The sequence below is a fragment of the Cavia porcellus genome, unplaced genomic scaffold (genome assembly GCF_034190915.1).
Source record: "Cavia porcellus strain 051 isolate PalLab524CR breed Dunkin Hartley unplaced genomic scaffold, mCavPor4.1 scaffold_2, whole genome shotgun sequence".
In the NCBI taxonomy this organism is placed as follows: domain Eukaryota; kingdom Metazoa; phylum Chordata; class Mammalia; order Rodentia; family Caviidae; genus Cavia; species Cavia porcellus.
The window spans coordinates 137,094,888-137,108,449 of record NW_026947485.1 but is presented as its reverse complement, the minus strand read 5'-3'; the positions used below and the strand labels follow the sequence as shown (position 1 = coordinate 137,108,449).

At 41.3% G+C, this 13,562-nt stretch overlaps 1 pseudogene; it reads right to left on the bottom strand.

Annotated features, from left to right (window-relative positions):
- Nucleotides 1-11,446: 11,446 nt before the first annotated feature.
- On the bottom strand, nt 11,447-12,401 carry LOC101788905 (olfactory receptor 2G3-like; annotated as a pseudogene).
- Between the last annotated feature and the right edge of the window lie 1,161 nt (nt 12,402-13,562).

Genomic DNA, 13,562 nt, shown 5'->3' with positions numbered 1-13,562 from the left:
TGGGAGCCTGAAAGTAAAAGGACGGATATGGAGAATAAACATGGCATTTCCCTTTCATTTTCTTCATGCAGTGTCCTTAAATCCGTCACTGTGTAGGAGCAATAATCCCTCAGAGTTCTAGGAGATGTTCTTCAATTTGTGTGTAACAATGCACTCACCCTCGACCTGGCATTTGGGTTAATGTGATAAATATATGGTGAGAGAGTCCACGTGGAGGTGGGCCTACTTAACTAGTAGTCTATTGACAAACAGACATCTTTCTATCACTTTCTTCACCATTCTGTCTTTTCCATCCCCTCTTCCATTCTCTGTGTCTTCCCTCGGCTCATTAATGCTATTATTCTCTAGTCATATAGAGGGTACCATATGGGTTTGTGCATGGAAGGTACCGCTTTCAGAAGTGTCCTCAAAGGAAAGCCTGTCTCAGTTTCTAGCCCAGTAGATTCAGGTGCACAGGGGTTCAGTTGGGCCGGGTGTGGGTGAGAGGGCTAATGCACTTTCATATGCTATGAACTTCTGTGGCTGCAGAGGCCACAGCATGGAGTGATTCTGGGGAGCCATGTACGTGTGCTCCTGTTTTCACCATGGGAAAATGCACCAACCCCTTCTCTTACTTTAACCACTTTGGAGCTCGAAGTGGAATGATGTTGTGTGCACTCATTTTCTATGCTCCTGACACCTCCTTCCACCTGACAAAGCTCAGATCAGACCTGGGAAACAACCTCCCGGCTCTGTCTCCATGCTTGATTGTGAATTCTGACTGCACTGTGGTCTCCCCCTCTGCCTGTGAACACTTTGGGTGCTCCCCTGAGGTTAAGTTTCCTGCCTTCCCGGCCCCTTGTTTAATAAATAGGTACATTAACCTCTAATTCAGTGTAAGTGGCACTTTTTTGCTTATAGAAACTCGGTCATTTTTTCTCCCCTAATTTGTCTAACACTCTTGAGTTTAAAAATTTCACTTTTCTCAGTCTCCACCATCATTTAAGACACAGCCCATGTTGCATTCCGTTTTGCTTAGTAGAAGCAGCATTTTTGGGGGTACTGTTTTCTCTGCCTCCTCATGGGGACATTTGTTATTGGCTTTTCTTTTGCCACTAACTTTTGAAAGTCTTCATCTTTTTGTGGACCTGAAAACGTGTGTGGTGATAGAGGCTTAGGGGTTATAATTAAATATGAGAAGGTTTTCCTCTTCCTATGATTTCACGGCATATGACCAAGAGGAGCCCATGCTCATAGGGAGAGAGAGATAGAGAGAGAGAGAGAGAGAGAGAGAGAGAGAGAGAGAGAGAGAGAGAGAGAGAGGCTCTCCTGGATCCTGTGTTGGAGCTCCTTGGAGGAGGAAGAATGACCGCTCCTGCTCAGGAGCAGCCCAACCCCACTCACTCACCTGAAGAGCAGAAGGAAGAGACACAGGAGTGGGCAGCAGCGGTGGAAGCTGGGGCTAGGTTTAGTGAGGCAGCTTCTCTGCAGAGGCCGGGGTTTCCTGAGAGCTAGGTGAGAGGGACAGAGTCCAGACAGGAGAGAGTGATGAGCAGGGGCTCTGAGGCTGGGGTCCTATGAGAGCTGAGCCAGCGCAAGGAGATCATTAATTCAGGGCCTCACGGGTGGAGGCGTGTGCTCTGTGGGGAATTCCCCTCTTTCTGATCCTTAGTCTTCAGAATCACCTCACCCTGAGGAATAAGCCTGGGGAGGTGAAGAGGAGAGCATTCACCCTAGGTCTCTGAAAGCCAGAGGTGTTTCTATGCCTCCCATGAAATGTTGTTTGTGGGGTGGGTTGATGCCAACCATAGGGGAATTTTTGTTTAAAAGTTCTAGAGTTAATTACATATGAAGCAGCATGTTTTAAGCAGACACATCATTTCTCTAGAATACTGAAAAGCATTTTGCTGGTTGTGTATTTATTTTCCTATGGTTGCACAGCTTTATGGCAGTGTTATGACATATTTTACATGATAATACCCCCTTTTTAAAATTTTAGTTTAAAGAATAAAACAAACAAACAAAAAAAGAATAAAACCAAGCAAAATAAAACAATAAATTCAATCAAAACACACCAGTGTCAGTGACACAGGACTTCAAAACAATAGGAAACCAACAATGGTCACCACAATGCCTCTTGTCTTCAAAATAGCTGCAGAAACCTTCAGACACAGTAAAAATCAAACAGAACAGAACAGAATAGAACCAATAAAAACAAAACAGTGAAGGCAACACAGGACTTCAAAACAAGACAATAGTAAATCCAAAATGGCTACCATAATATAGCTTGCTATCTTTGAGGTAGTTGCCCATGCCATCAGATATAATAAAATCAAACAAAACAAAACAAAACAAAACAAAACAAAACAAAACAAAACCCAACAAAACAAAATGGTACAAGGCTTCAAAACAAGGTAATAGGGAATCAACTGTAGCTACCACCTTCAGAGGGCGATCCCCCCTAGATGCCACACTGTGTATTGTCATTCTCCAAATAGATGATCAGACCACCAGATTTATTTATTTATTTATTTATTTATTTATTTATTTATTTTATTTAAGAGGAAAAAGAGAAAAACACAAAACAAAACAAAGCGGTGTAAGGGTACACGTAATACAGAACTACAAAAAAAAATAACAGTAAGAAATCACCTGTTAATAGATTACATATTATCATCTTGAAAATAGTTGCTCAAATCACAGTATCAAAGAATACAAGGTGGACATTCAAACAGGGAGACTGCAAACAGCTGTGTTCAATGATCCAAAAATATTGATACAGTCAGCTATTTAACACCCCTAAACACACTTGCTATTATATCCGTTAGAGCTCTTTTTTTTCCCTCTCTTTTTTACAACAAAATTTACACATTTTGGATTTTATTACTCCTTAGTGCTTATTACTTTTTTTGGGGGGGAGAGAATACAGTCAAATATGGCAAAACAAAGCTGTCAGTCAAAACCAAGGATAGACGTAGCACATGGTGTAGAACAGAGTACAAGGTTATCAACAGTGGTTATCAACGTTGTCCCTTGTTTCCTTAAAAAGAATTGTCTATCTCATTAGATATTATAAAGTTGGACAAAACAGTAGAGAACAAGACCAATAAAACTTAGGCATTGTAAACATTACAGGACTTCCAAAGAAGACAATAGTCAAACCAGATTGGGCATCTTAGTGAATCTTATTGCCTTCAAAGTAGTTACCTATATCCTCAAACTTGATACTATCATACAGAATGGAACAGAGTCTAATCAGTCAAAACAAGATCGTGGGAGTATTACAGGACTTCAAAACAAGTTAATAGGAAATCAAAAAGAGTTACTATTTATATATCCTAATTTTTAAAATTTTTTCCCTTAATTAAGACAAACATAAGAAATGACTAAATAATTTTTTTAAAAGAATAAGGGGGAGATTGAGATAAAACAAGACATAACAATATAACAATAGAGGTCAAAGCATGACTATTTCAGCAACCTAGTACTTCACCACCATATAACCTGACTTAACAGTAGTTACCATAGTGTCTGTCTTTTTCCTTGAAATATTTGGATAAAACTTCATATACTCTAGCTTCAAATATTTCCATATCAAGAAGCCCAGAATAAAGCCTTTCTAATTAATGAGTGAAAACTTTATGAGGCTTCAAGGCCACCTAATGGGGAATCATGATTACCACATATTTTTTATATATTTGAATCATTACTTACATTAGGGAAACTATTCAGTATTCACACATGCGAGATTGATTTATTTCAGTATTTATTTGAGTATGGTCTCAAGCTGCGCCCATTTATTAATAAATATCTCAATGTGATCCTTCTTTATAGCTGAATAATACTCCATTGTATAGAAATACCACAACTTTTTTATCCATTCCTCAGTTGATGGACACTTGGGTTGTTTCCAAGATCTGGCGATTACAAATTGTGCTGCTATAAACATAGGTGCACATATATCACTGTGGTATGATGCTTTCAGTTCTTCTGGGAATATGCCTAGAAGTGGAATAGCTGGAATAAATGGGATTTCCAATCCCAACTTTTTGAGAAATCTCCAGACAGATCTCCACAAAGGCTGTACCAGTCTACACTCCCACCAACAGGGCAGGAGAGTTCCTTTTTCCCCACAGCCTCTCCAGCATTTGTTGTTGGTTTTCTTGATCCTGGCCATTCTTTCAGGAGTGAGATGGTATCTCAGTGTGGTTTTAATTTGCATTTCTCTAATGACCAATGATGATGAGCATTTTTTCATGTATTTATTTGCCATTTGCATTTCTTCATCTGAGAATTGCGTATTCATCTCAGATGCCCATTTTTGGATTGGATCTTTGAATTTTGGAGGTCTGAGTTTTTAAAATTCTTTATATGTTTTAGACAAGAGTCCCTTGTCTGAGAGAGAGTTCACTAAAATCTTTTCCCAGTTTGTGGGTTTTCTTTTCACTATGCTGGAGATTTCTTTTGACATGCAGAAACTTTTTAATAAGAAATGGTCCCATTTATTGATTCTGGGAAGTATTTCCTGTGCAGTTTGAGTCCTGTTCATGAATTCTCTACCTACTCCTATGTCTCCAAGGTTTCTACCTAATTTGTCTTCCAATAGATTTAGTGTTTCTGTTTTAATATTCAGATCTTTGACCCATTTAGATTTTAATTTAGTACATGGTGATAGACATGAGACCACCAGGTTTAGACCTGCAAAGTCAGTGAAACCTGAATGCTACAAGCATTAAATTGTATTTTATCTCAATATCTATCATTTCAGCCTGTGTTCTTCTGGATCAGTTGGTTGCTTATGGAGGCCTTGGCTCCCAGCTGTCTCCCCAGCAGCCCACCATGGGGCTGATTTGCAGGAAGGGCTTGCTTCTTGTTGACTTCTTGTTCTCTTCCCCCATAGTCCCTAGTACCCCTGTTTTTGAAATGGGATTTCTTTTTTAAAAAATTTTTTTTATTTAAAGAGAAACAAACAAAAAACAAACAAAAAAAAAACAGGGGGGAAAAAGGGTAGAAATAATACAGAATTACAGAAAAATAAACAATAAGAAAACACTAGTTGATAAGTTACATATTGTCATCTTAGAAATAGTTATTCAGGTTACAAAATTAAAGCATCAAAGTGACATTCAAGTAGTGACACTGACAACAGTTCTGCTCAGTGATCCAACAAAAACTTAGTAATATGGTTATCAGTCCTACACACTTGTTTTTATCTTAAAGGGGGTAAGATTAAACATGTCAAAACAACAAAACAGTTCATAAAGAAACAATTTAAAGAAATACAGATTTCAAAGCAGATCCACTGGAGATCTTCACTGTCTATCTTATTGTCTCTAGTTCTCTTCCAAATAGTTGCCCCCATCTTCACACACATTGAATACATACTGCATATTATAGAACTAATCAAATCATTTCAGGATGATGAAGGCCTTTTAGGTCTTCAAGACCTGACATTGGGGAAGTCAATAATGACTACCATAATGTCTCTCATTCTCTTCATAGTAGTTGTCTTTATCTTTATGTATGCTGAAATTGAACTTAAGAGGCTAGACTAATAGCATTCTGAACAGTGAATAATAGTATTGCTAGATTTTATATCATAATGTTACAGAATTAGCATTGGGTTTCTTAGTGTCTCTTCTTCTTCAGAGTATCTGTTCATTACATCGTGTATTATATAATCTGTTCCCGTAAATAGTGTAAAAAATTCTCCCCATGTGTAAATTTCTACATATATATCTAACCTTTCTGTATTATAGGGAAAAACAGATCATAACAAGATAACAAAAGAAATTTCTAGAAAAACATGCAATGAAAAAGACATATAAGACCACAATATTAGGTGATTTACCATAGTTACTATGTTTTCTCTTGTTATTTTCAATAGACTTGTCCACATCATCAGGCTTAATATAGTTAAGCATAGTATTACATAGCTGTTTTTATAAAAACACAACTTTGAAGACATTGTAGGACTTGAGAGCGGTTAATAATCAAAACCAGTATGGATATCTTTTACATCTTGTCATCTTCAGAGTAGTTGCCTCTACTTTTAGACTTGATACTATCAAGCATACCAAATTTGAATAAAATTAGCTAAGGCAAAACTGTGGTCTAACAAACTAGTTTCAAATAAGCACAGTCATAGTAAGACAATGTAAGTAATACAGGGCTTCAGTTTATGTTAATAGGAAATTAAGGATAGTTACCATGGTATAACCTGCTATTTTTGAATTAAATGTATTTGCCCTCAAATCTGATATGAGTTTGTGTTGAGAAGTCTGTTATTATTTTGATAATTTTTCCATTGTAGGTAATCTGCTTATTTTCCCTGGCTACTTTTAGTATTTTATTCTTTTGGTGGATATCTGAAATCTTGATTATTATATGTCTGGGTGTAGATCTGTTTTGGTTATAGGTGATGGGAGTTCTGTATGTCTCAATTATCTGGATATCATTTTTTCCCTATGCTTGGGAAGTTTTCCTTTATTATATCTGTGAATAGTCTTTGTAGATCATTTTTTGTTATTCCTGCTTCTTCACTCATGGGCTTTATTCTTAAGTTATGTATCCTTTTGTCATTTTCTAGCCTTTGAATTCTTTCTTTCTGGCTCCTCGTTATTTTTAAGAGGTCTTTTCTTTTGCGATCATATATCATAAATCTCTCTTCAAGTTTCAAAAGGCTGACTTTAGTTTCTGTCAAGGCATTTTGCCAGTTTTCAATGGAGTTCTTAGTTTCCTGGTAATCTCTTTGGATCTGTTTCATGTATTCTAGGTTATGTTTAAATTCTTCATCAGAGGTTTCTCTTTTCTGATTTCTTCTGTTCTTCCATCTGTGTTCTCTTGGGAGGGGCTTATTTCATTAATTAATCTGTTTATATCTTGCCTCACTTGGATCAGAAATACAGTTTTAATTTTTTAATTTAAATTAGTCTATGAGGTCATGAAGGTGTTTCTTTCTTTCTTTCTTTTTTTTTTTTTTGGTCTTTTTCTTTTTTATCGATACCGGGGATCAAACTCACGACTGCCTGCTTGCAAGGCAGGTGCTTATGCCGATGAGCTAAATCCCCAGCCCCATGAAGGTGTTTGTTTATGTCTGCTGATGCTGTGTCTAGTATTGGATGGTTACTGCACTGGTTCTCTTCTGTATTTACTTCTCCTGGGCTTATTTTCCCAGGTTTGGCAGCTGGAGATTTTTTTAAAAATTTCTATCTCTTGTCATGTTTCTGGTTTCTTTCAGACTTGTGTGTCCTGGGGGTCTCTGGCCCTCTCTGTATTGCTTAGGGTCTTTCCAAAGCATGTTGACTGGGGTTTTGCTGCCCTTCCCAATTTGCTGTTATCTGAGGTACACTCAGGGATGCAGAGACGGTGGAGGTTAGCCTGGAGCCTCTGAGCTGGGCAATCCCCAAGTGAGGCTGCACTTTGTGGATGTCACAGAGTCGCAACAATTTTGTACCTGCTTATTGGTCCCAACCAGAGGCATAGTTCAGCATGAGAAGACCCTGCCAGTTCTCTCTGCACCAGGGGCATCTGACTGATGTCACTGCGGTGCTGGGCTCTGCCCAACTCCAAGATGTCCTCCACCAGTCCTCTCTGTGCCAGGGGTGACTATCTGACACGGCCGCGATGCCAGGCTCTGCCCAATTCCAAGATGTCCTCCAGCCAGCAACAGCAGCCATGGGACCCAATCCCTAGCACTCACCAGGAATCAATGCAGTTCTTCCTCTTACGTCCACTGCACACTGCGCTGCATGTCTTCACTGCGCTCCCAGCACTACACAGATCAATCAGAAAACTACGCGGTGCGGTGCCTGGCTTCGGAGCCCAGGTGTATGGTCCTCTCGCAGTCTCCTCTGGTGGGGCCAGGTGGCTCTGGCTTCTTCTCGGGACCCCAGGTCCCAATTTCTGGCACTCACCAAGAGCCAATATAGCTCTTCCCCTTGGATCCACTGCTCACTGCGTTGTGTCCTCCTGTTAAGGGCCTGGTATTCACTGACTCCCATTATCAGTGGCTGCGGTCTCAGTGTGACTTTGGATCCTCTCAGCATGCCTAGTACAGCACAGAACAGGTCTCAGTGATCGTGTCAGGTTTCAGCTCACCACCTGCACTTTTCCTTCCTCTTTGTAGTTTTATTTTTCCCTTTGGTTACTGCCTTGGTTAATAAGAATCGATATCTATTCATCTGGCCCTCTCCATGTTGTCATATTCTAGCTTCTGACTTGATTTCTCTGCAGAGACTCTCTATCCAGGCCCCTAGCAAGCTACCATTTTTTCCATTTAACCGAAGTGGGCTTTCTTTACCATGGGAAATGGTTCAAATCAGTCGATGCTGGACTCACCCCGTATCTCCAGCTCTTTGTATCCTGAAGACAGTATTGTGCAGAACATACAGATGTAACAATAATGGCAGGGATTTATTGAACAAAAGTATACCCAGAGCCTGAGTGGCCTGATGAGTAAACTCAGCAGCTAGCAGCTCCACTTGTCTCAGGTTTTGTGCTATTTATAGAAACTTTCCCCAGGTATTCAGATAATGACTATGGGTTTAATTAATTGAGAGCTTCTCCTCTGATGTTAATGGGGTGGTGTCTTTCTATGGTCTGCATGAAACCAGCATGGCCACCAAAGCCATGGAGTGTGCGTGTCACAGCTACAGTGCTGCTGGCGTTATAATGATCATGAATAACCCTGGGTTTCTCTGAAGCAGTCAGCATGCACGCACTTGGGCTCATGGCAGAGGTCAGGAAGTACCACAAGGGCAGGAGCGAATTTCTCAGGCTCAGGTGAGGATGGTGAGGGTTGTGGTGAGAGCAAGGTGCTTCAGGGTCCCCAGGAGCCAGGAAGCTCCCTATATGCTGAGGGTCTAAGGCCTGCAGGTCTCCCGTCTCGAAACCATCACTGCTATGCAGGCTTGCACTGTTGCTGTTTGCTGTGTGGAGAACTTCAGAGAAGTGTGTTTGACACTTGGACCACAGTGGCTTTTCCACTCCATGCAGACTGGAGATGACCTTGGGTTCTGTGCTTTCAGAATGTTTTCTGCCTTTTTTTCTCATTCAGAACTCCTACTGCTTCTGGACGGGTCTACCCAGTGAGGGCTCTTCTTCCTGATCACAGCCAGTGTCTGTGAGTGGGAGGATCTGCCCTTGAGTGCCCTTCGATGGTGGCTGTGAGCACCATTGCATGTTAGGGTGCTGAGGATGCCAGGGGCCTCATTGAGCTGCCTGAAGCCAGGACCCCTTCACTCTGCAGAAGACCTGTGTTCACCCTGCCTGCTCTGTTGGAGACCAGTGGCTTTGTGCACACTTAGTTTAGGTGCTGCAGTACTGTAGCTGAGAAAAGAAACTTTATGAGAAGGAAATAAAGGGCATACAAACAGGAAATGACAAATTATCCCTGTCTACAGATGGCATAAGTCTCTCATGGCAAAAACCTGAACTCTAGTAAGTGATTCAATCAGTTTCTAAGAGTAGCAGGAAGGAAATCAACATATAAAATTTAGTAGGTTTTTTATACATTAATTCACTGAGAAAGAAGTCAGGAAAATAATGTTATTCAAAATACTCACATGCACACACACAAGACACACAGTAAAATATATAGAAATAAATCTAACCAATGAGATAAAAGATCTCTACAGTGACAATTATAAATCACTGGAGAAAGAAATGAAGAGTGGAAAGACTTCTCATGTGCTTAGATTTGTATATTTAATGTTGTTAAAGGATTATACTATCAAAATGATCTACAGTTTCAGTGAAATTCTCTTCTAGATACTAGCAAGATTTTTCAAAGAAGTAGAGCAAAGAATCCTAACACCCATATGGAGGCTTCAGATGGAAGACCCTGAGTAGTTGGAGCAATCCTGGACAGGAGGAATAATGTTGGAGACACCATAAGAGCTGATTTCAAAATATTCTCTTGGTAACAAAATCATAGTGTTATTTTCCAGTGGATAAACAGATGAGAAATATGCCTCAGCATTCACAACCATCTGATTCTCAATAAGTAGTTAAAATATGCACTGGGGAACAGACAGCCTCTTTATATTAACCATACAGGGAAATGTTACATGAACCTATAAGAAGTTAGAGCTACATCCCTGTGTCTTATTCTATGTAAAAGTCAACTCAGAATGAATGTAAGACTTGAAACTCTGAAATGACCAGAGGAAAACAGTAGAAACACTTCAAGATACTGGTACAAGCTCTGATTTCCTGAATAGGATCCAATTATTTGGGAAATACTAGCAGGAATGGACAAATGAGATTTCATGAAAGGCTTTGCACAGCTGAGGAAATGATAAGCAGAGTGAAAGGATATTTCAGGATGCAAGGCTCCTAACCAGCTGTTCATCTGACTGATGGTTAATATCCAGCATATGTATACTGTGTGCAATATACATTATATATTTCAAAAGATTTAACACAAAAAGAAATGTTCTCATCAATAAGTAGAGCAAAGATCTGAAAGAAATTTCTCAAAAGAAGAATTAAAAAGTGAGATGAAAATTATCAATCAAAATAACTATCAGCTAGAAGACAGAAACAATAAATGCTGGTAAGGATGCAGAGAAAGTGGAAGATTTATATACTGTTGACAGAATGTGTATTTGTAAGTCATTGTGAAACAAGTATAGAATTTCCTCAAAACCAAACCAAAACAAAAACCCTAAACAGAGCTACCACATGGCCCAGCTATACCATTCCATGTTGAATTACTTAATTATTCAACATACAAAAGAGATACTTACACACCTGTGTTTGTGTGGCATTACTCAGAACAGCCACGCTATGGAATCAACCTAGTGCCCCTGAGTGGATGAATGGACAAATTAGGTGTAGTGTACTTGCACAATGATTTAGTATTTCATTATAAAGGAAAACAAAATCATGTCATTTGCAGGAAAACTGATGGAATTGGAGATCATTATGTTTAGCAGTTAAGTCCGAAGTCAGAAGACAAATACCATACTTCTTGTCATGTATGCAAAGCAGAGAGGATAGAAGAATGGGAAGCACTGGGAAGGCAAAGGGGCCCAGGGAAAGGCTGAGGGGCTGAGAGAAGAAACAGGGGCATGGATGTGATCAAGGCACGTCATGTTCATGCAAAAAAATGTCACAATGAAACCCGTAATTGTAAAAAATTCAGTTGTAGAGATGATTATGATCAAAGGGAGAGAAAGAGAAATGGACAAATAAAGAAAGACAAGAAGAGACAGTGTTTCTCAGAGGGCGAAAACATGTGGACCACGCTGGTCATTCTGTCTATAGAAGCCACAAATACGAGAAGGCTACAGAGAGGATCGTGGCTCTCTGAGAGTGGAGATGGTGGAGAGTACTAGTCCAAAAGACTTATCCAGTCACCTCTACTCATCAAGTTGGTCTTGAGAGAGGAATGTCCTTTCTTGGAACTCACGAATGCTCATTGGAATGATAGCCATGCCAGCATTCATGGATGTGTACCTGCTTATGAAGTAGGCAGAAAATGGGCCTTTAAAGACCTCACCCCACCCCAGGATTGCAGGATCCTCTTCCATACTGCCTTCAGATCCTTGTTTCTCAGGGTGTAGATGGCAGGGATGAGCACGGAGGTGATAATGCAGTAGAAGAAAGACAGGAATTTGGCCTGGGAACTTCCAGCTGAAGGCTGGAGGTATAAGAACATACCTGGTCCAAAGTACAAGGTGCCCATGAGCAGGTGGGAAGTGCAGGTACTGAATGCCTTGTGCCTGCCTTCAGCTGAAGGTAGCTTCAGCACAGCCCTGGAAATGGAGGTGTAGGAGATGAGCACTAGCAGGGGAGCCACCACCCCAAAAGGGATGGACATCAGTGTCAGGGCCAGGTCATTAGCTATGGTGTCCCCACAGGCCAGCTTGATGAACACAGGAACTCACAAGTGGTACAGGGTGTGGTGCCCACAGAGGGGGAGCTGGAGGGTAAGTGTGGCTTGTATCAGAGCATTGGCCAAGTCATTGGACCAGGAGGCAGCTGCCATCTGCACACACACCCAGGGACTCATGATGAGCATGTGCCAGAGGGGCTGGCAGATGGCCACATAGTGGTCAATGGCCATCATGGCCAGCAGGATGCATTCAGCACAGGCTGCCCAACTAAATTTATAGACCTATGTGATGCAGCTCTGGGAAGGAACTGTGTTTTCTGGTCCCCACAGGTTGGCCAGCAGCTGGGGCACAATGGTGCAGGTGACACTGAGGTCCAGCAGGGAAAGGTTGTCCAGGAAGAAGTACATGGGCATCTGGAGTTGGGTTCACCAGGGAGAGGAGGATGATGGAGCTGTTCTGCATGAGAGTGAGGAGGTAGGTGACCAGAAGCACTGCAGAGAGGGGCACCTCCAGGCATGGAAACTCTGAGAAGCCCAGCAGGACAAAGGTGCTGGGAAAGGTCACATTTTCCCTTTCCATGGCACCTGTCTTTTATATATGACTGGAAGGAAAGGAAGGTTTTGAGGGTAAATGTGACTTTTCCTTTCTTTTTATCTATATTTGTTAGTGTTACATAGTAAAAGAATCTGGAGAGTTCCAGGAGAACATGGTGGATAGATAGCAGCAGCTACAGAGGCTCTCTGAGATACCCCACTTAAAATCCAGGAATGGTGCAGTACGAGGAGTCCTAAGCAAGGGGAGATACACCCAGCCGACCCAGGAATGAACTAAGCTAAGAGAAACCAACTGGAAATCCAATCCTGGTGCTATAACAGGAACAGATAAGATCTCAGCGTGGGAAGCTAGAATCTGCGCCACTGGAAGCTGCAATTTGAATTTCCTGCTGCCACTGCTGTGTCCAAATCTGCAGAGCAGGGAGGGAGATGCATGAAAGCTCTGAGAGCGGGAATCTGCAAATGGAGTTGGGAGTAGGACTAGCAGGGAGCCCTACATCGACTTGCGTGAGTGAGCAGAACGGGGACCCTTTCATAGAGTAGGAGGCTCCAGCAAAGGACATACTGGGACTGGGCAGACTTGCTGGAACAGGATGCTGCAGTGATGTTAGCCGCATATTCCCTTCTCAAGTGGGATTGGTCAGGAGTGCCTGGCCTGTGTGACGCCGCTGACTAAGACCCAGTAAGCTAGCCCAAACCGGGTCCCAGTGCCTGGAGGTGCACCCTAGTGGTGAAGCCTTCGGTAGGTTGACCTGGAGAGGCGGGCCCGGCAGAGGCTGCCTAGGTCTGTGTCTCCCTAGTACACTGTAGTGGGTGGGAACACCTAGCCAGCGCAATTCAAACAAACTGTAACTGACAAAGAGAAAAAAATTGGGCCTCCTACATTCACTTGTATGGAAGGAACAAAAAGTATGGGAAGAGGAAGCAACAAGAAAGGGTCCTCAGTCCTCAATCCTGAGAACACTGATCCAGGAAAGGGAAATGCAAAAGAAGACAGAAAACATGCAATATCAGACATGGCACCAATAGACATAAAGCAATATCTTTGGAGCCTCATAGAGGAGTTCAAAAGAGAAGTATTTAATGAAATAAAGCAAGATATAAGTAGAATAGTTACAGAAATGCTAAGCACCACCCAAGAAAAAAAAACAGATGGTGGAATGGAAGAACAGAAAAAAAGGGGAGA